The sequence below is a fragment of the Blennius ocellaris genome, assembly GCF_963422515.1.
Source record: "Blennius ocellaris genome assembly, chromosome: 2".
NCBI classification, from domain to species: Eukaryota; Metazoa; Chordata; class Actinopteri; order Blenniiformes; family Blenniidae; genus Blennius; species Blennius ocellaris.
This window is the reverse complement of record NC_137651.1, coordinates 16,059,146-16,084,536: the sequence shown is the minus strand read 5'-3', so window position 1 is coordinate 16,084,536 and position 25,391 is coordinate 16,059,146. Positions and strand designations below refer to the sequence as shown.

The 25,391-nt window shown below is 40.6% G+C and overlaps 1 protein-coding gene across 8 annotated transcripts in view; it reads left to right on the top strand.

Annotated features, from left to right (window-relative positions):
• The window catches only part of LOC308139234 (galactosylgalactosylxylosylprotein 3-beta-glucuronosyltransferase 1), a 72,712-nt gene that overhangs the window by 26,511 nt on the left and 20,810 nt on the right, over positions 1 to 25,391 (top strand). For 6 of the 8 annotated variants that reach the window (XR_013936903.1, XR_013936904.1, XM_080508593.1 and 3 more), the window contains exon 2: positions 8,663 to 8,890. The exons of 1 other annotated variant lie outside the window; for it this stretch is intronic. The gene's annotated coding sequence lies outside the window, so the exon portion shown is untranslated. Of the gene's footprint in view, positions 1 to 1,571; positions 1,605 to 8,662; positions 8,891 to 25,391 lie in introns of those variants that run through there. One more of the 8 variants, XM_080508592.1, reaches the window with a different exon arrangement.

Below are 25,391 nucleotides of genomic sequence, written 5' to 3'. Positions count from 1 at the left end.
CAGTTTTAAATTATAATGAGCAGCTTCACCATGCAGCCTGGTTTCCACAATGTGTTTTTTGGAGGGGGTGTATAAACTTAGAATCTTCAATATCATATTGATTTAATTTATCAATATGTTATTATGTGTGCAGGCTTTGGCTTGCGAAAGCATACAGCTCCAATGGTCATCTATATGTCCAGGCTGCTTGTGCAGTTTTGGAAGATAAATATGTACAAAGCATGATACAGTACATGAACAGAGGTCAGCTCCTCTGCAAATTCTTTCACTTCAGGGCTGTAGCACAATGCCAAACAGAAATCCATCTTGCACCATCTTTACATCATGGGAAATCATTTTAAAATAGGGCAGTGCTCAGAGTAGGATGTAGCTCCCTCTCAAACCCCACCCCGCCCAAAAAACTCCCACCAAAATAAACAAATTAAAACAATGTAGCTGAAGTATGAGTGCACTGTTTATTGAGTCTAAATGAGCAGATGAGATGAGTTGAACTGATAATCATTTGTCAAAGCATCAATTACAAGTCGATCTTCAAAACTTAATCTGCTGCGATCTGTAGCTCCAGAGCTCACCATTGGGCAGAGATCAGAACAGATATTGTTAACGGTATCGACGTAGTGTTATGAGGCTGTGAAAGTACAGACCAAATGAGACAATGTGATAAATACTTCAGACAGGATCGGTTTGTTGTCTTGCTACAGTGGTTGATCCTGTTCTAATAAAACAGCACGTGTATGTGAATGTGAATGTGCATGTCATCCCCTTTAAATTTTCCCAAAGTGTCTGCTCGTGCCTGGTTACCCTCTCACCGTTTGGCTGGTGTGATGCTTCCAAATAAACATGAGAGGCAAAGCTGCTGACAGCAATTGCCTACCTGCTAGTAAAAAAAAAAAGAGCAAGGACCCCTCCTTGACTATCTCTCTGGGACCAATTGAACCAGCGCTGAAGCTGGAAATGACCATGTGCCGGATGAGTGACAGATGTGAAGATGAAAGGCATCTAGTGAAAGGTTGTGGTTGCTTCACTTTGGGAGTGGATGCGCTATTAGTGTAATGGTACTCAATGCATCAACACTGGTCCGTCATATCAGCCACTCCAAGGGTAAAGGACAAGAGGGATGCAGTGAAGCACACTGCAGATTTTTCTGTGGACACTTTTGAGAGTGTGGTAAACTCAAATGCTCTCTGGTCATCAGATACTTATTTTTAAATGCAAATATATAGAGTAATAAATAGAGGTAGCTCTCATCTGTGTTCGAAATGATGTTTATGGACAGTGCTGTGTTCCAAGAGGACGTAACCACAAGCTATTATCTATTTATATTTGAGATTGAGCTTCTGCTGAGATGCTGCTTGTTTCACTCGGCAGCACCTTCAGGCTGCTGATGTTATTCCTGTACAGCTCGGCAGCTCGGGCTCAGGCTGGAAATTCTTCACAGGGATCAATGTACTCCAGAAATGGTGTGTGTGGCAGTGGCGGGGAGGGGGGCTTGGAAGTGTGTGTGTGGCAGTGGGAAGAGGGGTAATATTACAGGGGGATTGCCTACAAATCCACAACCTTCTCCTGTCCTCTGGCTCTCAAGTCTCCCTGAGGGGGATCAGCAGGTATTGTCTGGAGCACAGTTTGGCAGGGGTTTTGGGGGTTTCACAGAAAGAACTGTCGTGCCAGGTTATTTCTTCTTCTTTTCTTCATTGTTTCACAAAGATATGCAGAGACTTGGTATTGTGTTGAGCGGTCTTTTATATCTTCCCTCTAATTCTAGACCACCATGGCATTGCTGAATTGCTTAAAAGAACACTTTTAGTTCAAATGAGAGACTAATAATTAAAACAATCTTTATATTCACAATCCGAGAGGAAGACTTCTGTTGTTCTGGACAGCCAATGTCAACACTGCCTTTCACCACGTCAAACTTGTCATCGCGTTCAGTGCTGTGTGTTGCCCGCTGTCAATGTCGCCATAGCTGTGCAGGTTAATAGCTCTGGCACTAAGCCAGGACATGGAGGAGGTCTGGCTTGGTTGAAGCCGCATGAATCGATGCAGGTACAATATTTATGGTCACGGAGCTGAAACTCGGTAACAAGCTTGATGCTGTCAGAGAAGAAGCAGCCACTCGTACAATTCAGTGAAATAAAATCAATATTCTTTTATACACTTTCCAATGAAATACTGTCGAATGACGAGTTTATTGGAATTTGCTCTGGATTTTAATTTTGTACTTTGCCTGTTGTTTTGGGAAAGTCCAAGTGTAGCTCTTCAACAAGCACAATAATGGAAAAAAGGAAGATAGTGTGGAAGTAGTATTGTCAAACATTCTGTGAGATACTTCATTATCCCATAATTGGAAAGTAGAAGATGTGTTCTGCCTGCAAAGCTGTGCAGGACAAGAGCAGGTATAGGAAATTAACAGTTGGTAGGACAAAGATGTGTCCTCTCTTGAACTGTTTTCCTCTGTATATTTGATAATCAAACTAAAGGGAGGCATATGTTTACAAAATAGACAAATCATGTCTTTCTCTATCCATTTCTGAGTAAAAAAGGCTAATGGAGTTTAATTAAATGCATCAAAGAATAGCATTTGACCTCGATTATGACCTAGTCTTGTTTTATATACATATTAACATCAACCATCAGATAGGGTTCAGCTTTGGTTTAAGCGCTTTTCAGAATCGAATACAATTCATCTACCATACCTTATTATCATTTTGTACACTGCAGGAACAAAAAAGTAGTAGGTTATCAGGAATAACAACTCGCTTTAGATCCATCTCACAAGTCATTTATCTGGTCTGGTCTTTAAAATAGTGTTTCTTTTCTTCTATTCCTTGTTTTGGTTGTGTGTCTGCAGTTTTTCAATGAAACGTATTTGGACGACTGCATCTCTTTACAGCCATGGGGATCTGCTTTTGGGGTTTTTGGTGACATTGTAGCTCCCCGTAGGTTGTGAACAGTCACCTGGCTATTCTTAACACAGCAGGAAAGCCTGGAGTCTGTCAATAAGGGTATAGGACAACAATGTGAGGTAAATAAAGAGTTCTTGTGATTTAACTTGTGCCAAGCTTCTCTTGACATGCCATTGGTCCCGGCTGCCTAGTGTTTCCATGGAAACCAGTTGGTCAGGCTGAGCTCAGTACAGTTTTGGTCTTGAGAAAACCATAAACAGGAAGACAAACAAAGGCTGCTCTCCAAAGCTGTGATGAGAAAACACAGAGGGGTATTGATACCAGCCTGTGTACTGTCACAAGTATGCAAATTATCTTGCTTGTGCGAAGCCTCAAACGCATCCATCATTTGCGTCTTGTGCTATTTCATTGTGTCAGAGCGCCAAGTGTGCAAATAAATTGTGTACCTCGTAGAATGTATGTGCGTGTCACAAGATTATTTCTGTAAAACCCTTCAAATAAATCAAGCAGGAGATAATTACATCACATCATTATTGTTAAGTCTCTGACAATTCCTTTATTCTTTAATGCCTGTATAATGGAAGGCAAACATTACATTCAACATGTTTCTACCCTGCTGGTAATCGGCTAAATGGGTAATCATGATGTAACTTGGATGGCTGTGAGTTGTGATTGCTCTACAGTGACCTGCACGCTTGATGATTGTTCTTGTAAAAGGACATCTTGTGCTCTGTGGTTTGGCCCTCATTGAGCTGTCAGGAGCTGTGGGGGAGGCAGCTCAGTCAGCCCGCTTGCCCATCTCCACCATCTATGAGATCGATCACGCCACTGCCGCCACCTCCTCCTCCTAGAGAAACCCAACCGCCACAGCTCCTCCAATTACTGCTGATGGACCACATCTTTCTATCAGAGTAGGTGTCAGAGCCATACAACGCCTTTCAGAGCAACAGACAGTGGGGGAAGGATAGAGTGGCAAGCTTGAAGGGGAAAGAGTCACAGATAGAGGGAGAGAAAGGGTAAAGAAGGGATGTGGTAACAAGTGTGCACAGCTGGTGAAACATTCCATGTTGAACTTTGCCAAGACGGATGCTGAACTTAGACCTGCATGTGCATTATTAATATTGACCACTTACACGAGAATAAAGGAGCATTTACTCACCAACTGACATGCCTGAATTAATCATAGAGCCATATTCAAAAGACATATTGAAGGCTCTTTCATGACAAACCTGGCAATTTTCATATAAATGACAGATGCCTTCAGGGTGAAGGGGAAAAAAAAGGCCACACCCTCTCTTTATCGCAAGCACTGTGTGGTGGACAATCAAATCAATAGAAGAATGCAATGTCTCTCTCTCTCTCTCTCTCTCTCTCTCTCTCTCTCTCGCTCTCTGTCTCTCTGCCTCTCTCTCTCTCTCTTTCTCTCTGTCTCTCTCTCTCTCGAATATATATTTTTATTCTGACCAGGGCAATTCCGATTCGCCACTCTGGAATGATTCCACCAAGATCTTCAAAGGAAATTATTTTGTTTTAACCTACCGATAGATAGAGTTTTAACCTACCTATAGGTAGGTTTAAACAAAGTGCTGGAAGGTGCTTGGAAGCCAAATGCAATGTTGAAGATCCAGAAAATGAATGTGCTCAACTTAAATGAGGCTTTCATGCATTTTCACTGTTTTTCAAATGCAGATATTGACATTATTGGCAGATGAATGAGTTTTTTATTGTTTTTCTTTTGCTTGCAGCAGAAATTATTTTCTAATATATATATATATATATATATTTTTTTTTTTTTTTTTTTTTTTTTTTTTTTACTTTGCAGCATTATAGAACAGTGTAAGCATATGCACAGTTCTATACATTTTCTATCACATAGATGCAAAGTAATAACTTCTGCTCATAAATTACTCCACAGTGGGACAGACTGTGCTAAGTGCATATGATAGTGTGTCCTTTTTCTATTTGTCACACAGTCACAGGTCGTGACACTGCAGCTGTCTTCAAACCTGATCTCCATCATAGCTGTCGCTTTCACACAATTCATTTCAACGTCTTGTTTTCTACTGCTTGGTAAATCCACCATGACAATAACAATACACCTAAAGGTGAAGGTCCACCTGACTCGCACAATGAGAGATGATATTCAGATTTGTTTCTACTTTATGGCCAACATATAGATGGTTAGGTCGGCTTGAATTGTGTGTTGTGCTCTGATGACTGATCCAAATAGGTGTAGTTTAGCATATTTTCACTGCGCCAGCTTTCTCAAAGTATTTGACAAAGTCACCCATTCATGCACAGACCGATGCATGCAAGTTACTTGACCTTGCAACTTGGGTTTCGGAGTTTTGCTCAAGGACAGTTCGACGTGTGGACAGGGCTATAGATAGAGTTGTGAACCACTAACCTTGTGATTGGAAGATAACCTGTTTTAACCAATTGATCCACTTCCGTGGTCATTGTGAATATAACCAAAAATAGCATTAAGCCATGAGCTCTGGGTGTTCACTTGAAATCGTTAGATAAATAAGGGCCTTCATGTTAAGTGGTTATTGTCAGCTGTTTTGACTTCCCTCCAAGGCGAGTTCTGAGTAAATGTCAGGTCTTGAGGATTGATGCATAAGGGTGTAAAAACAGCATGTGTGAAAGTGAGTGCAGTCCCTGCTTTGGCTCTGATAGTTTACATTAGCAGGTTTGAAGTTCGTCAATACCAGCATCACTCTGGTTTCTCCCCCCATCTCTACCCCCTCCATCTAATCTTCCATCTTCAGGTTTCGGCCCTTCATCCATCATTGTCACACACACACACACACACACACACACACACACACACACACACACACACACACACACACACACACACACACACACACACACACACACACACACACACACACACACACACACACACAGACTGACATGGTCACAGTGGTCAGCCCACATTAGAGACACCACAGCCCGCTGCACAGCATGAGCTCGACTGCAAGTGTGTGAACGTGAACCCATACAGGGGGTGGGTTTTAGTGTGTTTGCTGTCTGGCCATGGAGCAGAACATGACATAACGGTGGTTGAACACTGTTGGAGAAAACGCTGCAGTCTGGGATTTGTGCCGTGATTCTATCAAGTCTGCTTGTTTTACGAGCGTATCGCAGATTTTTAGAAAACTTGCTGAGATTTGTCTTACTTTAGACTACCAGATCTTTTTTGTCAAGCCAGGTCCTGTCCAATTTCAAATAGTATATGTGAGAAATCACAGAGCACTCCTAATGCTCCTCAGATGTGTGTTGCTAAGGAGAGGCTATATAGACCAAAAGGGATTCAGATTGACAAGAATGGGCATGCCAGTCCAAGGGCAGAGAAAACACTCACGCAATACTGTAAGCACATGTGCATTTTGATGCTTTATACTGTATATAGAAATCAGTGGTTGCAAAAATGTGATTATGCACAGACATTTCTCATTACATACATACAAATTCACATATAAACATCAATAGAGACACTGACATTGAAATAATCCCGCATCCCGCTCTTATACTTGTACAATATATAAATGCTAAAAACAAAATTTTGTTAAATATGGCTGCAGTGAGAGGACAGCAGTATTTAGATTATCTTAGATGTGTCAGTTCAATAATGTGTGACATTTTTGGTTTTAGTTTTTCAAAGATAAAGCCATACAGCTCCTCTGTTATTTATCATTTTAACTTCAAATTGTCCATAGCACTCTTCAAATTGCAGACATTAACATCTGTTTCTCGCAGCTGTTTTCATCACTTGTCACTCACAGATGTTACTCATTTACTCACAAATAAGCCTTGCTTAGCTGTACTTCACACAAATATACCAGTGTGCAGATTTTCAGGTAAATAATAAATGGTGATAACGTGCAGACAAAATTTTAAATGATTTCAGTCTGTCCCGGGAAATTGTCACAACGATTTTGCTCTCAGTGTCACACCTCCTATCAGCAGTGAATTTGTATTCAGTGCCATAGCTACGGCGTGGCACAAAAGACCCATTTTGGGCTTTTGCCTGGTTTTATATTTAACCCCCGATGTGCAGTGGCACAGTTTGAGATCCTCAGCCTCACATTTTTATTAAACATTCATTGCTGTTTGAGTTTTTTCAATCAGACTTCCTCAGCAAGTAATTGACACACTGGGTGTCTCAATGCCCTTGCAAATCATTCTCGATATTTGTTTGTTTTATTTCTGCAAAATATTGCAGGCTCCTTAATCTTTAATGTTACATCACATTACAGGTAAAGCCCTTTTTTTACTTCTTATACAATTTTTTGGGGTTTTGTTTTAATTTGAAATACATTTTTGAACAGGAATTTTATATATACCGGTACTCCACATCTTTTAAGCAGTTTCGTTGCCAGGTTGATATTGTGCCAGTTGTGGGTGTGTTATAGTGATACTACAGAGAAAACACATGCGACAGTATACAATCACTATTGCTGGGACAATGATATACACTTCCTCGTCATGTTGTAGGTGCAGGTTTTCAGCCTGTCATCTCCATTATCTCAAAGCACAATACAACATTGTGTGGTACAGTGAAGAGGGGGTGTTTCTGTTTGATGGTATGAGGTACAAGACACCGCTTTATGCAATTACAGTAAACATGTTTCACTTATAATTCACAATAACCTTCATATTGACTATGTCTACCTGTGATTTTCTACAGTCTGCATAAAGAAAACATCCGTTTTCTCACTGTGAGAATCATATTGCTTGTTTTACCTACATAGCTGCACATTCATTTTCTCCTCCTCTATTGTACTTGAAAATTGGGCACAGTGGAGCATGCTTTACATCCTCGGGCTCAAGTCTAGTATCTGCAAGCATTTGCCCGTCAGCTGGACCTACAAAAGTGCTGCTCCCCATGGTTTTAAGATAATTACATTCTTCCCTTATGACAACCCTATTGAATTTAGATTAAGCCAATAACAAACCTGCAAACATGAAATGCCCGCTAGATGGTATCCCGTCAATAGACTGCTAATGCCCCGACCCTTGTCTTATTTCTTTCTCTCCTGGTACGGCATCAGCTGGTCCCCCTTTTACAACCACAACGGCTGCCCGCAGGCAAATACAGCCGTCGCTGTGGCAGATGAGGCCGACAGAGGAAGTCTCATCAATAATGGAGAGCGGTAGCTCAGGGAGTCATGCAGAGGAATTGTGGTGGAGTGACTGAAAAGTGCAGCTGGTGTGCTTGTCTCATTTCTTCTAAATGGACATTTTGAAATGATGCTCCCCAGAGGACATGCATAAGAGGAAGATGGTTATTAATAGCTGATAAGCTGAATAAGTGGTCATATTATTGTTTAGCTATGTACCTGGCCAGACTTCAGCGTTTAATGGATGTTTTGCGGTAATAAGATTATTTTTTTAAGAAATGTAAGTGAATAAAAGAGTCACAGATATTTGTCGAGCTGGCTTGACCTCCATGAAGACACACCTCAAAAAGACAGAAGAAAAAAATTTCTAATCAATTTCCTGTCTGTCAAACAGCATGTAACTCAACCTACCAATGGAGACACAAAATGATAATTTTTCCTGACAGCTGACCAGATGCAAACAGAAAATCTGTCACAGTGGAACTGTGAATGACCCATTGGCTGTTGGAGTACGGCAGCCTCTCCTCCCAGCTGCCAACCCTGCTCATTCCCCCTTTCTTCAATGCCCCTCATTGTATTTGGAAGAGAAGCCCATTCTTACTCACGTCTCTCGTGCTCTTGTTTCTCCAGGGACCGGCCCTGAGTACATGAAACTGTCGGGGGAGTCTGGACGCGTGTCCCACCTTGTTTTGACCACCTCAAGTCTCACCCATCTCCGCTCTGCAAAACACAAACTAATTCAAGGCCAAGTTTGAGACGAAAAGATTGCGACGGTGTCCGGCAAGACAAACGCAGAAAAAGGAAGGAGATACATCGGAGGAGGGGTCGGGTTCGCTGGGGACGAGCGGCGCTCTGCTTGTGAGTATCGCATTGTTCTCATTGTTGTGAGGGAACACAATTCCATACCAATGACCACGGCATCGATACCCATTTAACTTTTATCCAAGTAGAGCAAAAAAAAAAACAGATTTTATGAAGAGAATAAATAATTGAGAAACAAATTATGCAGAGATGTATAATAATCTACTGCATATTAGATCACATTTATCCATGTGTTGTTTGTGGATGGACTGAATGGCTGACCTTGAAATTCCTGCTTTGTTTCTTTCCTCTGTCACATTGATCAAGAACACACAGCAATTCCATTAGTTTCTTTCTTCTTAAAAAAAAAACCCTCAAATTAAAACTCTCAGAAACGAAGGTCCTGTTTACACGACAACGTTTCACGTGACAACACCTCATCCCTTAAAAAAAAAATAGGAGTGTGTTTACACTGCAGCAGCGGACACAGGGACAACGATGTAGTTCATATGCCGGGCCATATGGGAAGGCGCTGTTGCTTGATTTTGTAATGAAACCACACAGATGTGTGCAGAGAAGAATACGCTATAAACATGAAGAAAATGGAGAACACCCGCTATCAGGGGTGAGTCTCAACTATAAAACTACTGATATGGACGATAAAACTAGAATACTGACCGCGAGGCATACCACTGCGGGTCGCCATGTTTGTCTACAAAGGATGGAAGGGGAAGGGAGGGGGAGAGTTGCACACGCGCAGTAACAGGCGAAATAACCTTCAGCAGATTTCTGCAGGAGGGATTAGCTGCCATGAAAGAAACTTTCCACCTTGGGAGCTGGATCAAAAACTTTGCGGATACAGTGCATCCGCACACTGGTGCCGTGTAAACGAACCCCCCAAAAATGAAGAAAGTTTTGCAGATAGACTCGGAATCGTTGTTGTGTCAACAGGGCCTAAGTATGTGTTGAAAGGTAAATGGAGGGAGGTAGGAGTTCCTTCAACCACCATCTTTCTTAATGTCGATCTGACTCTCCCAGCAGGTCTTCCTTCTTTCTGTCCTGTTTCTTGTCTAATAGAAGTTACATTTTCACCAAGAAAATCCAGGAGGGGAATTAGAGAAAGGACAGGGGCAAAATGATCTGACAGATCCACTTACCTCTGCTGTCTTCGATCCCTTTGGCCTCTGATATTATTAGCGGCTGATATATATGTAAGCTCGGAGCAGGGCAGCAGAGGAGGAAGGTTGGGGAGGGGAGTGAGATGGGAAAGTAAAGGTGTGAGAACTCGGCAGCCAGTGCCACTGACGACAAAGTAGAGGAAATAATCTTAAAGTGTGGGGGCAGTGGATGATTAGAAAGAAAGGTGAGGATGGAGAAAGGAGAGAGGCAGATTTAGCTGTGAAATCGCTCATAGGCTGTGCCGTATCTTCACTGCAGCGTCTACAGAAAAATATCTTTATTTCCACCCCGGGGTAAGAAGGATCTAAACTTTACAGTATATTCTCATATTGCTTTTTGCACAGTGCAGACAAACACTGCTGAAATAAGGAGGGTTTGTGCTTGAATCAATAGGACTTACATAAAGCAGAGTGCCATAGGACCACAGCACAGCTACACAATACTCCAAATAATTATCGAACATACAAAGTATACAGACACAAGTTTTTTCATTTAAAAAAGGACATTCACTTGAAGAAATGAATTTAGTGTATAAAAAAAATCAAGCATTAAAAAAAGATTATTTAAAAAGCATATTATCATTAGAGTTCTTGGACATGCTTATATAAATAATTGTATTACTGTGACTAGTCAAATTTCATATGCATGATGACAATGCAATGCTTTTGTTTTTTTGTTCACATTTTGTTTTAGAAAGTACAAAAAAGCAGTGGTGCAGTTGATTATATGGGACCTAAGACCAAAAAAGATGTCTTACCAGGCTCCTGATGTTGTTTTAGATGTAAAAACGGACTTCTCTCAGGGAGGTAATATACTGTAGTGCAGATATTACTTCAGAGAAGGCCTTACTTTCTTTTGGGCCCAGTCATTTCTGTGTGGAGTCAACATGTTTCCTCAGGTAGTCTTGCTTCCTTCACCATCCAAACACATGCTTGTGGGGTTAAACGGTGTCTCTAAGTGTGTGTGCGTGTGCGTGTGCATCAGTGTGTGCGTGTGTGTGTGTGTGTGTGTGTGTGTGTGTGTGTGTGTGTGTGTGTGTGTGTGTGTGTGTGTGTGTGTGTGTGTGTGTGTGTGTGTGTGTGTGTGTGTGTGTGTGTGTGTGTGTGTGTGTGTGTGTGTGTGTTCCCTTCTTTGTGAGCCCTATTGACAACGTCCACAGACTAGTAGTCCCTGCTAATCACAAAGACTCAGCCGTGATTGTCTGAAGTCCGCAAACTTTAACTTGGTCCAAGTGGATTCATATTTTCCATATATTACAAATACAGTGCAAGTTTTCATTTTGCTTCAAGCAGTGAAAATGCATCTAAGAGCAGGGAATCAAAGAGCCAAACACCTAAAATATAATTCAAGGTTGTTTGTAGTGTTAATTGAAATAATTGGAACGATTGTATTGATTTGATTTACAAACCAAGGTGAACTCCATCGACCAATAGGTGCCGTCAAACGAACAGCAAGACGTGGAAACGAAGCAAGACGTATATCTTGATTGTGTCTTTCTTTTTGCAAGCAGACCAGTGGGTGCACAGCTGAGTGAATCACACCATTATCTATAACAGAGTTGCTTATCAACACCACAGTGATTGCAATGCACTTATCTGCAGCAAGTGAACAGTAAGGCTGCAGTAGAATGCAAATAAAGCTGACTACTGCAGTTGCTGATTATGTTGTTTTCATTGCTGGAGAGTTTTGTGTAAGAAGGCAGAAGGCACCAGTGAGACTGCAGACTGCTGCGTGTCTGATGTTTACCACCATGTCTGTGCATCATCTGTAATTATGTAATTGCAGAGGTTTGACTGCACATGTATTCATGTACTTGCATAGCCTGCTGGAAGAGGCTCACAGATGTACAGTACTCTAGAGGTTTCGCAACAGCTACCTGCACTTTCTTACAGGCTCATGGAATTCAATACAGGAGTGATATAACTTATCCTCCATTTTTACATTTATTAAGCAGGGGACAGGTGGAGGAAGCAGTCCATGGTTTTGTGCTGACTTTTACACTGCAGTTAATCTACAGCACTGGAATGCATTAAGTTGCTGCCACTGAGGCTGTTTGGTCATGTGTGGCTTCAACATGATAACAAGATTTTATTTACTGTCACTCTACCAAGCTTAGCGAAAGTAGCATATGTTATGTAGTGATTTAGATAACAGTCCCAGCCCCTTTAATTGGTTTGAGCTGCATTAGCACCAACTAATCAACATCACAGCCTCTCATCATAGATTTATAGACGGCCATGATTGCTGCCAGGGTGAAATGAACTCTTTCTGTCTGCAGGGGAATGTTGAAAGATGCCTGGCTGTAACGCACTCTCACTTTCACACGCAGACACTAGCACACCGTCTAAACACCAGCACATGGTGTAACAGCACACACACACGTACGCGTGAGTGCAAGCACACGCACGTATATGCAGATGAGACTTGTCTGTTCCTTCTGGCTCTCTCTGTAGAGCTGTCACACATGCTGCGTCTTGGAGCACCGGGAGGCCGGGGTTGACTTGAATTAAACTGAGAGGCTGTCCTTTGCAGAACCGCATAGGGCCACAGAGACACAGCCACCCCCAGAGAGAGCCAGTCAAAAAAAGAGATAGATAAATGGAAGAAGAGGAGTGGGAAAGGAGGTTGTAGATTGATGGTGAAGAATGACTGTGTGAGAAAGGAGAAGTTCGACAAGGGAAAAAGGGGCGAGGGTGAAAGTAGATGTTCAAGCAAACCACCCACACATAAAGAATATTATGTAGCATAATTTCCTTCTGCCGTTACTACTGCATTGCTGATAATTTTATATAAAAATATAATTTTGTATTTATATATTTAATTTTGTATTTATATATTTAATTTTGAACAAGTTGACCTCTTTATATCGTGTTGTTACATAATTGTATTGCTGATGTCCTGTGGAGCTCAGCGCCCGCTATGATCATAGAGTTTTGCCAGAACCCTGGTGGGTGCACTGCGAGTGTTAATCTACCTCTGTCTTTATCACAGCACAGACTAATCTTCGGAAACAGAGGCACAAAACCAGTGTTTAAACAGCAGAGCATATACAAAACAGCACAGTGTATGTTTAGAAAAGATTACAGTAATGTACATCCTGACCCGGAGGCTGCAGCACAGATTTAGAATAGGCCCATCATTTTCTGTATCCTGCCTCGAGACATTATTATTAACCATAAGTGTATTTCTCATTCTGTTGTTGCATCTTGGGGTCTTCCTCTGGGCCAGGATGATAAACATGCTACAGGCCGAGGGTTTTGCGCAACAAAAAGAAATGATAACATAAATAATGAAGTACAAATATTCGACTGCCAAAGATCATCATTTTTCTTTCATTGATAACACTTACATTTTAGCCTGCTTGAGCTATTCTGAATGTTTGTGCATTGCACATCATTGTTCTACCAAATCTACAATCATCTCTTTGAAGCATTTATGATGCCCTTTTTGTCACGTAAGGTCTTTGTTCTGTATTGACACAAACCTGCTATGCACAAATTCTCCACTCTGCGTTTTCTCATTTAAATTTTGGAAGATTAGCAGCTGCATCATTCCCAGATTAATGACACAATTCCAAGCATGACACACACTCATTTTTTGTGATTACTTACACGCAAGGGGAAATGAGCAGTTCAAAGATAATAGCACATGCATTTGGTGGTTTTAGTAAGCTCTTAAATACATCAATATTTACTTGCTTCTAGCACCTACACTACAATTACACTTGTGCCTTTGGCAGTGTTGTTAATTCTTAGAAGGTAACTGAGAATACAAATGGCTGACCTAATAACTATGTCATGAAAATGCTTTGTGAAGGAGTTTTTGTGCTTTTCAATGTGTCATTATTATTTCTTCGTTACCTCTTTGTTTTGAGACTCAGATCTTTCAAGTTAACCACTTGCGAATAGATTTGTGTAGCTTGAATCGTTTTTTTGCCTTAAGCACATAAGCACGCAAACCGAATTGTGAAAAAAGCCAACATTTTAAATATCCCAGGTTTTCTCATAAGAACAGGTGAAAGCACTGAGTACAATAGCAATTTGCAACAGCCGAGGCAGGGATACAAATTGTGGGGCAAATGTACAAGAACACTGATTCCTCCAACAAGAATAATGTGGTACTGCAAGGTTAAGAATAAAAAATGTTGCGCTATGATGCAACTGTTTGCAATTTTATTGTTATCATGAGAAATGTCTGTTTCTTAGATACTGAATTATTCAGAGCACAAAAAACTGTTTTTGTATTTTTTTTAGTGTAAAGCATTCACAGAGCATTTGCATGGCACACCACATCCACAGTACATACAGAAACACGTTTTCTTTTGCACACGAAAAAAAGCGGTAATGAGCAGAATAGATTACTGAGAGTTCAGCGCTGTAAAAACTCAATTTCACCTCAACCAACAAGACACAAATAACTACATCAGTGTCGTGGACATTTTAGGATTTATCCACAAGCCAGCTGGCTGCAGCACTGGATGGTACCTGCACACACGGAGCTCCTACAAGATTAGATAACTCAGACTGTTCCAAGACTCAGCAAGGTCTTGGAGAATTGTCGAAGTTGGTGTTGATTTGTCTGATGAAATCACCCCTCACACATACACACCACACACATACACAGTCTTACAGTCATGACAAGTCACGTCCGCGCACAAAGCGAGATGGCCTAAGGGCTTTATAGAACACCAAATCATCGAGAAGCCAATCGCACCACATCAGTGCATGTGTATGTGTCACGAGAAAGCACATGTCCTGTCCAGGTTGTATCAATCAGAGACAGACAATGGAAGCAGCAGTTATTGCAGGTTACAAGACACTAAATATTTAAACCTGGCAGTGAACTGTGAAGGGGGAAAAAAAATGGTGTAATTCCATCCATCCACTTTTATTCAGTTGAGGCTTGGGGGGCATCGAAGCTAATCCCGGTTAATTAAGCAAAGGGCAGAGTCCGTCCTGTCCAGGTCATCAGTCCTTCATAGGACGAGCAGAGAATCAGACACACACACACACACGCACACACACACACACACACACACACACACACACACACACACACACACACACACACACACACACACACACACACACACACACACACACACACACACACACACACGCACACACACACACCTAAATAGGGACAATGCGGCAGCGGTGACACCCCACTGATGAGTTGGCTGAATCAATGAAGTTACTTCATTGTGGTTGTGCTTTTGTTCTGCTGAGTTTTTTATTTTTAGTTTCTTTTTCAGTGAGGACTCGTCAGTTTTGCTCAACATGAAAAATGGTCTTGATTTACTTTCAATTTATAACAATTCATGGCAAAATCAGCTCCTGATCTCCAGTACCTTCGGCCCGATCATTTCTTTTTTTATCTTTTCTTGTCTGCAGTGGTGCTGCCTCTGTTGAGCCTGTTGAGATCAATCACTGTGATTTTGAAATTATCCCTGCAACCGCAGTACTGCTAAATGCCTTTTGTTAGCCATTGTCTGCAGGTTTCATGTGTGGATGCAGAGAAGCAGGCAGAGAAACAAACAACTGCTTGGATTGAGATTAATAGTTGTTCTCTGATTTTATCATGGAACACGATCAAGGCAGTGAGGGTGATAATGAACAGCGACATTTGAATGTTCTGAGCCTGCCATCCATGACAAAACAAACACATGCACGCATGCACGCAGTACACACTCACACACAAAGCGATTTGCAGACGCCGTGGCAAGTGTTTCAGTGTGACTTGAGTTCTCGGTCTCGCCTCTATTCAGAGCTACATATAAAATCTATCTGTTTCAGTGTGAATTGGACAAAGAGGCTGATCAATAGTGAGACGATGAAAATCCTCTCTGACTCTCAACCGGAGGTTATTCCATAGTGCAACAGCATTTCAGGGAGAGAGGGTCATTACTTTGCCCACAGACACCTCTAAATGCTCAAGACAAATTGGAGCCTGATAAAGGAAAGGAGAGCTCCTCCTCCTCAAAATCACATTAACAGTCTGCTTTGGAGATATTTAAAGGAGGCCATGATGCCTTTTGTTGAAACATTTCTTCCTCATTGCTGGCTTTGTTCCTGGAAAGATTTTCTTATTTCTCATGTGAAGTCATCCATTACAAAGAGTCCCAACGAGAAAACGGGAACTAAAACTATACAGTGATACCATGGAGAGCATATGTCGAGACCGTCCTCAATAATTCACTTTCTAATATTTCTGGCACAATGATGAAGTGCATAATTCAAGAAAGCGTGATATAATTACAGCCAAATAGCCAAATGGATGATTGCGCTAAGCCAGTGACCTTTAGTCTTGCTTAATGCGTGTACTCATCTTTTACCAAAGGGCAAAGTGCAAAATCGGCGGGTCGGTCTAACGTCATTAGATGCATTCATCAAACTCATATAATGATGTGTCAACCATATGAAGTCATGAGATTCACGAGTTATAATGTTGCCCCTTTTCTTAAAAAAAAAAAAAAAAAAAAAAAAAATGAAAATATGATACTCATGATCATGAAGGGCAGACTGGGATGTTTTTTTCTTACGTGGTATGCATTAATTGGCATCTTAAATCATGTAGTGCGGCCTCGTGTCCCCGACGGGATGAACAGGTTGAATAAAATGAAAATAAATACCATGTAGTGGGAGTAATTGAAACATGGGATAACTGAGCCTTCGCGTGAGTTTGGAGGTTGGTGACCTACATGCCATCTTGTAAGTGTCACACAAGGTCTTCGTGAATCAGGCCCCATGAGTTGGAAAACAGCCATGGTTCTCTAAGGGAAGAAGAAAACAACCTTTGATTTGTGCAATCAGCAGACTTACAGTAGCAGCAGAAGTTCACGAGCAGAGAACAGTGGTTGAATGCAGCTCATAACACCTGATTGTAGCTCAGTCCCATTCATAACCTCTCTCTAACTTTGTTACTGTCCAACCTTTCCCTCCTGGAACCTTTACAGCTGGGTGGCCTAATTGGAACCATTTCCGCATATAATGCCGCAGCCCCAGGGGGGCTCATTATAGACAGTGGGCCTACCCTACACAGGTATTCCTCATCCACCCCCCCATCGGGGCCCAAATACAGCAAGGTTTCCTTTTCTTTAGCCGACAGGCTATTGATCACTATTAGGTTGGAAGAGATGTCACGCTGACTGCGATGTGTCACTGTGTGAGAGAGGGTGACTGAAAATGCCTAACTGTGTGTACAGTACAGTACAAGCCATGACAGAAAATACCTTCTCCTGGTATGTGTCAAAACAATATAAATTGACTAATACCTGCAGTTTTTGATAGAACATCACAATACAAAATAGGGCAAAGATATACATTACATAGCTGATTTAGATCCTAGTAAATCAACCTATTTCAACATCATCAGATCATTAAGCATCCATAATAATAATACTTCCGGGAAGCCAAAATGCATCAACTATTGTGTCAGAAGGTCACGTTTATGCAAACTGTTGTGCTCCACAAGAGAAACGGAACCAGGGAGGAAGTTTATTCTGCAAGGAACAACACACAGGAAAAACAGATCTGTGTAGTCTCTTCACATTTGTAGTGCAGTAATGTAATTCTTTATGGTGAGAAATATAAGAGCAACAATACATTTGCTATTCAAACAACTATGCATTTAACAAAGTTGCATTACACACATTCTTAAGTTACCTGTACTACCAATTATTCAAAGTTGGCTGTCAAGGGCTTGCAAAACAATTGGTTGACCTATATGACAGAGTGCAGAGTGGCCGACTGAGATCAATGAGTATTACTTTAAATCTGTGAAGTTGGCAGGCAGCTGAGCCTCATTATTTCGTTTTAGTTTGGTGTTCATTAAGCTGATTTTTGTTGGTCTACTTGCATCTTTGTGGTGTTTCACTATAAGAGAGTATAAAAGACAGATCTCATGTATGTTCTCCTAATTAGGACAGGAGTCTCAGAAGGTTTAATACTCATATTCACTGGTAATGATGCAGCTCAGATGATGTGGACTAACAAGAAAGTAAAGCCATCTGTTCTATCAAACATTCCTTCCAAAAAATGAGTAATGCAAGTGTTTTACAAAAGTTATATGTAGTAAAATAATATTTTAAGTTATTGAAACAATGTGTGTGGTCCCCTCATAGAACTTACCTTTTACTTGTTAGGTACAAACAGAGCTGTCATTACTTTCCAGTTTAACTTGGCTCTGCTCTCTCTTCAGTATGATTTTTTGCCTCTGTATAGTACATGTATGTCTCCATGAACTGACAGTCATCCATTTGGAAACTGTATTGTTGGTGCAGAGTCACTGTCCATCAGCACCATTCTCTTTATCTCAGCCAAGCCAGAGCTCGGTTAAGTCTGTGACGCCCCTGTAATGTCACGTCAGCAGACACAGACTCGCAGTGTCAACACTGTCCTGTCGATTTCATCTTTGGGTGCCCTCAAAGTCGATGTTAATTCAAAGCTAAATGCACACAGAGTGGAATGAATAACAACAACAACAACAATAATAATAATAATAATAGTATTAATAATAATGATAATAAATTGTGATTTGAGATGCCAGAAAGAGTGCCAAAAATAAAAGTTTTTGTTAAAATATCAAAGGTGTCTTGTTTTTATGACTACTGACTTACCCTTAACTTTATCAGGCATGCACCCAACATCACTGCTTATTTGACATTTTACCACGTTTCTTTAAATGTCAGTGCTTTTATGGTGGTATTGAACAAATATGTCCATGTTGGTGATGGTGGTGTAGATGGGCTTTTAATGTAGAATGTTAGATTACCAGCTGACACAGAGTAATTCTCTATAAAAATGACAATCATGCAATCTGTGCTAAAGCATGTATTCAATGTTTAGTACAGCTGTGCCTGTACACCATACATGAGTAATCTAGGAGCTCATTGTTTTAAAACTGCATTGCATAAAGCATAAGCAATTTGATAATGTGCATGGATCAGATATAATAATAATAATAATAATAATAATAATAATAATAATAATAATAATAATAATAATAATAATAATAATAATAATAATAATAATAATAATAATAATAATAAATTGACTCATTACCAAATGTATCAAATTAATGTCAACCTATTAAATCTCCCCTGGGGGCTGGGTTTTACCTATAAGTTCAAAGCTAATGACATCATTTTAAAGAGAACCTTCAAACAGGGGCATTCTGACTACTTACATAATAAAGACAAACTATACATGGGCATAACATAATTGTTATGTGTCGGGTTCATGTGCCTCGTGATGAGAAATATCTCTACAAGCCTTTACTTATCAAAAGGAAGGTTGTGCTGAGCGGGCATGCTGTCCTCCCAATACTTTTCTGCTCACACTTCTCTATTCACACATGCGGCTATTTGACACCTCGGAGCCTCCCACTTCCCTCATGTTGGACATGGAGCTGCTGCACTCTCCAACCTGAGGCCTCTGGTGTCCCAGTATGTCATTTTGCATACCATCATCCTCAGAAAGTCACTGACTCTGACTCATGGCTGAAGCAAATAAATGTTGAAAGAAATAATGAATAGAAAAGTGTTGCAATGTAAATTGAATATTTGAGCACTTTCAGATTTTTCCTCCAAAAAGCACTATTATAACAAGCCTTTATTGTGAAAGAAGCTGTCACTTGTGACTTTTATTTCTTCATTCACACCTTTCACTTCCTCCTTCAAACAACACTACGAGCTATGCTAGCTGTCACTGCATTGAGCTCAATCCCCCAGGTTTAATTAGTGATGATCACATTCATAATTATATATATTTTCCCTCCACAAGGGCATATAATTGGTAGATTTTGGCACTGGGGAGCCTTTCATTAGTGGGATCCATGGTCTCCACCTCATTAAGGGACTGAGTAGATCGAGCTTGTTGAAGAAGGTGCAGTGGAGAGTCCAGCACCTAAAATTCCCTCACAGGAAGCGTGCTTTAATTAGCTAATGAATCTAGTAGCTCTCTCTACTAACCTTTGACCTTATGCCGAGGCATAATAAGCCTGTTCACAGTCCATGATATGTCACATGTAGTTGAAATCGATGCCTTCCCCTACACACAAAAAACTGTTTTAATGAGAAAAATGCTGCAGTGTTCTTTTCTATTCCTGAAACAGTTGAAGGGAACATTAATGAATCATACCTGAAGACTCTCCAAAGGTTGTGATGTATTGATTTAGTGTCGACAAAAGCATTGCGTCGTGATGGATATTCTATGTCATTTTGATGGAGCACAAAGGTCTGGGAACATTTTCTAATTCACAGTGGTACCCAGAACTTAATAACTGTGGTGGGGAAACATCTGTGACATCTGTGGATGTGTGATTTCCTTCATAATACAAGTGCGTCGGTTGGCTGAAATAACGTTTGATGGCTCGGCCGTGTAATGTTAAATTCATGTAATCATGTTGAGCAAAGTGTTTGGAGCAAGTGTTTGTCATTTTCAAAGGCAGATGAGTTTTTCAATCACCCCTTTATGACCAATGTGGACTCTCCCTGGTCTCTGGTCGATGGATCACTTCTGGAGCTTAAATGTGATGAAAGACACCACATGTCAGACCAAACAAAAGACATCAAATAAATATGATACGTACACTAAATGAAACGGGGCTATTTCTCACACATCAAGAATGGACTTCAAATAACTTCCTCCAAACACACATCTCATATGCGTCGTTCTTTAGCAAGTATTGATCAATGTCGGACTTTCTAATGTCTCATACTAGAAGTTATTGTAGCAGGATGCATTTAGATTTAACTGAGCAAGTTTGTGCTCATTAAAACACTTGAGGAATCTTTATATCTAACATTACACCATGACATCTGTTACACTCGCAGCTTTGGTTGTATCTTATTTTTCTAGTCATTAATTTTCTTCAATTCACACACAAATTGAGTTTGTTGTCATCCTTACCATCCTTACCTCAAATAAACCATCACAAAACATGGATGTGCTTTCACATTCTCAAGTACAATTTATTTGTACTTATTTGAAGTGGTGATGACAGTTTTTTTTTTGGGGGGGGGCTGTTGTCAGAATAGGCAGCTCTGAGCCTTTCATCCTGACAGATTGGCTTCTCCATAGAGCCCACAGACAGCAAGTTGCTTTGGAAACTATTAACAATGGAGGACAGCAAGCTGTGTCGACAGTGCTAATCTACTTTTATTAAAAACATCCCCATCATTATTACTAGTGTCAGCCTTGTATTCATTATGCCCTTTTGTTGCACAAGTTCATGGTAAAGCTTCAGCATTGTGTATACTGTAAAGCCATGAGTGCGCTATTAATATTAATTTCTTGTACATTGAACTTGCAGAAGCTTTAGTCTGAGACGGAAATTATGATTTGCTTCAAATGCCCATACATGGCATGTACAATCTATACTAATGAATTGTGTTTGTAAATTATGAACAAGACTATGAAAGGTAACTATGAGTCAGTGCTATTATTACATCCTTGCCTCCCTGTGGTCTTCCTACGATGACGTCTCCCTCGACTCGTATTTGATAGGAGTCAAGCGGTTCTGGCCCAACATGACAGGTCCAGGTCTGAGTTGAAACCTCAGCAGATCTCCTCGCTTCGCTCAGATAACTGCGAGAGGCCTCATCCTGCCACCAGGTCCAGCTGTGGAAATATGCCCTGGGTGAGCTCGACCATAAATTAGTCAGAATAAGTTAAAGGCAGGCTGCAGAGTGCTATCCCCCATGGTTATCAGCAGAAAGAGGACCTGCCTGAAAGCTGGGGGGATTTTAAATCTTTTACAATTGCTGAGACAGCCCAGCCACGTGTGCACTGGGACCATCAGTCAGGGCCAATTCTCCTTGCTAATGGGTTATTCAAATTCTGCTGCAAATAAAACAGCCTTGGTTATCTAAATTGAGTGTGAGAAACAGTACTTAATGCTTTACTCTTCAGAATGTCTTTCCTAAATCAAACATTTGCTGTGGAAGCTTGCAAAAAGACAAGAACTGACACGTCAGGTTTCCAGATGGCTAAATTGATTACTTATTACTGAATTAGTCGCAGATTGTACAGACACTGCCAGTTCTTTAGAAATGAAATAGGCACAGGTGTGAACAACACAGCTGGTTTTACTCTACACAGTCACAGTATTCATACAGTGGCTGCCTTCCCTTCACAGTTATTATTAGCTTTGCTCAATTCAGACACTTGTTTCATGTGGAGAGGATCAAATTTTGAAGAGGCTCACTGCCTGACAGGTGTGAATTGGATAGATGGGGCACCGTAACACAAAACTACAGTGACCTTTCATCGAACCCAAGGCCAGAATACAAATGGTGGCATAGCAGGGACTCCGAGGGAGCTGCGAGAGGTCTTTACAACCGTATAATTTCAAAACAGAGAAAAATCCATGCTGGATAGTTTTAATGCCCATTTTAGTTTCAAGCACTTGCTTTTGCTCCTCTTTACATTTTGAAAAGCAAAATAACTGCAAGCATTGCTCAAGATTTCAAATTAACATCATACAGTATGTAATACATTTCCGGACCACCATTGAAGGAGGTCAACAAGTTTGTGAAGAAAAGACAAAAGAGGCAGTTCTGGTCTTCAAAGCACAACATCATTTTCAACTTCATAAATGAGGCACCACCTGTTGCTTCCTCATCCAAGTCATGGAGCATTCTCTCCAAGTACTGTATATAAACTGGGTCACTTATTGATGTTAAACTTAATAAATGTAGTTTGCGTCATATTATGATTTTTTTTTTACAGAGCATTGTTACTTCTACACAAGATTTTAGATGTACAGAATATTTTGCATTTCTGTAAAAAAAAATCCAGTAAAAATGTATCATGTGGATGATTAGGAATCCTTTCTGTCATTTCATAGTCGTATTCTTGTATAATGTCAGTTTGGATCAACATTTATCTGCATAACCAATCTAAAAGATTTAATTTGCATTTTGTCCTGTTCATTTTGATGACAAACCGAGTTTGTGTAAGAAACGAAACATCAGAGAAAGGCTACACAGATCAGCAGCTCCCGACTTGCTGTCCTTCAAAAGCAATTAAACCAGCTTGAGTCAATGCCTACAGCTTTCAAGTTCACATTTAATGACGCCTTCAGGCAAAGCGAGCTTCTTTTTTTTTTTGTCCAGTACACTGTGACAGTAACATCAATGATGATCTACAGCGTCTTCTAAGGTTCTCCAGATATCCCTGAAAAGTGTTCTGAGGCTTCAACAAGTTGGTCAGAGACCGATGAATTCACAAATGAAAGCAAGCGATTGGACACACAGGGACACACTATCTCCAGAGAGCCTCTCTCCTCTGCGGACCGGAGAGGAGTACATCAAAATGACGCCACGGCAAAGCAAGCAAGGATAAGATGATGTTATTATTGGTCCTCGGGAAATAGGAGATAGGAGAGGAGCTCAGAAGTCAGAGCCTGACTGATTACAAACTTGGAAAGTTGCCCCCGCATCGTCTTTGAAGACTCAGCTTTACAAATCTGTGTGAGAAGAGAGAGAGAGAGAGAGAGAGAGAGAGAGAGAGAGAGAGAGAGAGAGAGAGAGAGAGAGAGAGAGATTGCCCTCATCTATTGATTTGTTTGTGATGCTTGAGATGAAGACAGAGGGTTTGGCCTTTTTATTTTCTTTCACCTTAAGGCATCTGTTATATTTATAAAAATTGCCAGGTTTGCCATAAGAGCATCATTGACCTGATGACAGACATTTAACATATATCTTTATCCACCAAATAATTGAAATGCACTTAGGATGTGATTTAACAAAGATGTTGTGCATACAAGAAGTTTAAACAAATCACTACTGTAAAAATGCATTGGAAAAAAAACAATCAAAATGACATTACAGATCAAGTTGTGACGTAACCAGCAGTCCGGGCAGAAGTGAGAACATTGTACACGTCCTGATCATTCTGTCACAGAGGACAAGTACAAGACAGGTGTAAAACCACTGGAGAAACATAATGTTTCACCTGCACGTTTCACCTCTTTGGGGTTAATGGTGTTAGTTCAACAATCAGAACAACAATTTGCACATGTGGCATTGTTGTTGTGATTCTTTATTAATCAGCGGCAGGTGTTCCCTTCACAGCTGGTTAACTCGTGCTGATGTGAAAGGCTGTCATGCCTCATTGTGTGCTATTGGCTGCGGCAGTCTGCGGCATGGGACCGACTTTCTGTATTCTTGGTACATCGCACAGTTGAGGTTGGTGATGGGAATTCCGGCTCCTTCTAATGAGCCACATCATTCGGCTCAGTTCAGTAGTACAAGCCGGATCTTCTTGGTTCCCAGACGGCTACTCATTCAGTACTTGCCTATATCTGTGTTGTTGGTTTTTGGTTTTTTTTTTATTCAGCTGAATGTATCTATCTTCTGACTTATGATGTTTGCTTCACTGTTATTTAAATGATTGTTTTTTTGGGTTTTTTTGTAATTCTACTACACCCTTTTCAAGAATGCCACCATTTGATAATGTATTCAACACAAGTTCAAGATGTAAGATTGAAGCAATTCAACTTTTATCCATTGGGGGCAGGGTTGAGCTCTCACAAATAGTGCAGTATTTTTGATGTTGCTTCATTGATGCCTAGAGCTTCACCCATTAACATATATTGTTCGCATTATATACACATACAGTAGACATGGGTCAGTGACGACAACAATGGATTGTATTGTGTAAAGACTGCTGCATTCTCCAGTTAATAAGATCACTAATTACACTTTGTCATAGAAATAGTTGTATGTTTTACAGCTGCATACACCCACAACACCTTGGAGTTTCCCACACAAGCAATGGTGTTTGGACAGTAACCATATCAGACCACAGCTTCAGCCGCTGCAGATTGGCAGCTCTTGCATTTCTGTCCAAGATGAGCCCATTAAATGAGCAATGAGCAATAAACACATCACGTAAACTGCCACATCGATTTCTCCTTTTTGAAGTGACTGTCAGGGTATTATAACTGGACTGGAGAGACAACACAGTTATCCAGCGGCCTGAGGAAAAGCAAAAGTGGTTCAAGATTAAAAAATTATAATAATAAATAAAACAACTGTGGAAAATAACCTTTTGGAGCAGTTTTAAAAACTGGAAGGAAAACATTTTAAGTTAAATATCCTTGGTATTTAGCTCAGCTCAGATGTATAAACTTCTTTGCCAAAGGAGAAATCAGCACTTTTAATGAATGCATATGACATTCATGTGACAATACCAGCCATTTTCAGCTCTTCGCAGCCTCCTAACAATAGCATTGTGAGTTCCAGCTCCCTCCAGCTGGCAGCACTCCCCCAGCGTGTTTGTTGTTCCAGATGATTCCTTTCAAAAATGTTTAGCACCGAGACGGCACACTGGTCTGTTGAAGGGTATGACATTTTTGCAGATTGTTGAACTGT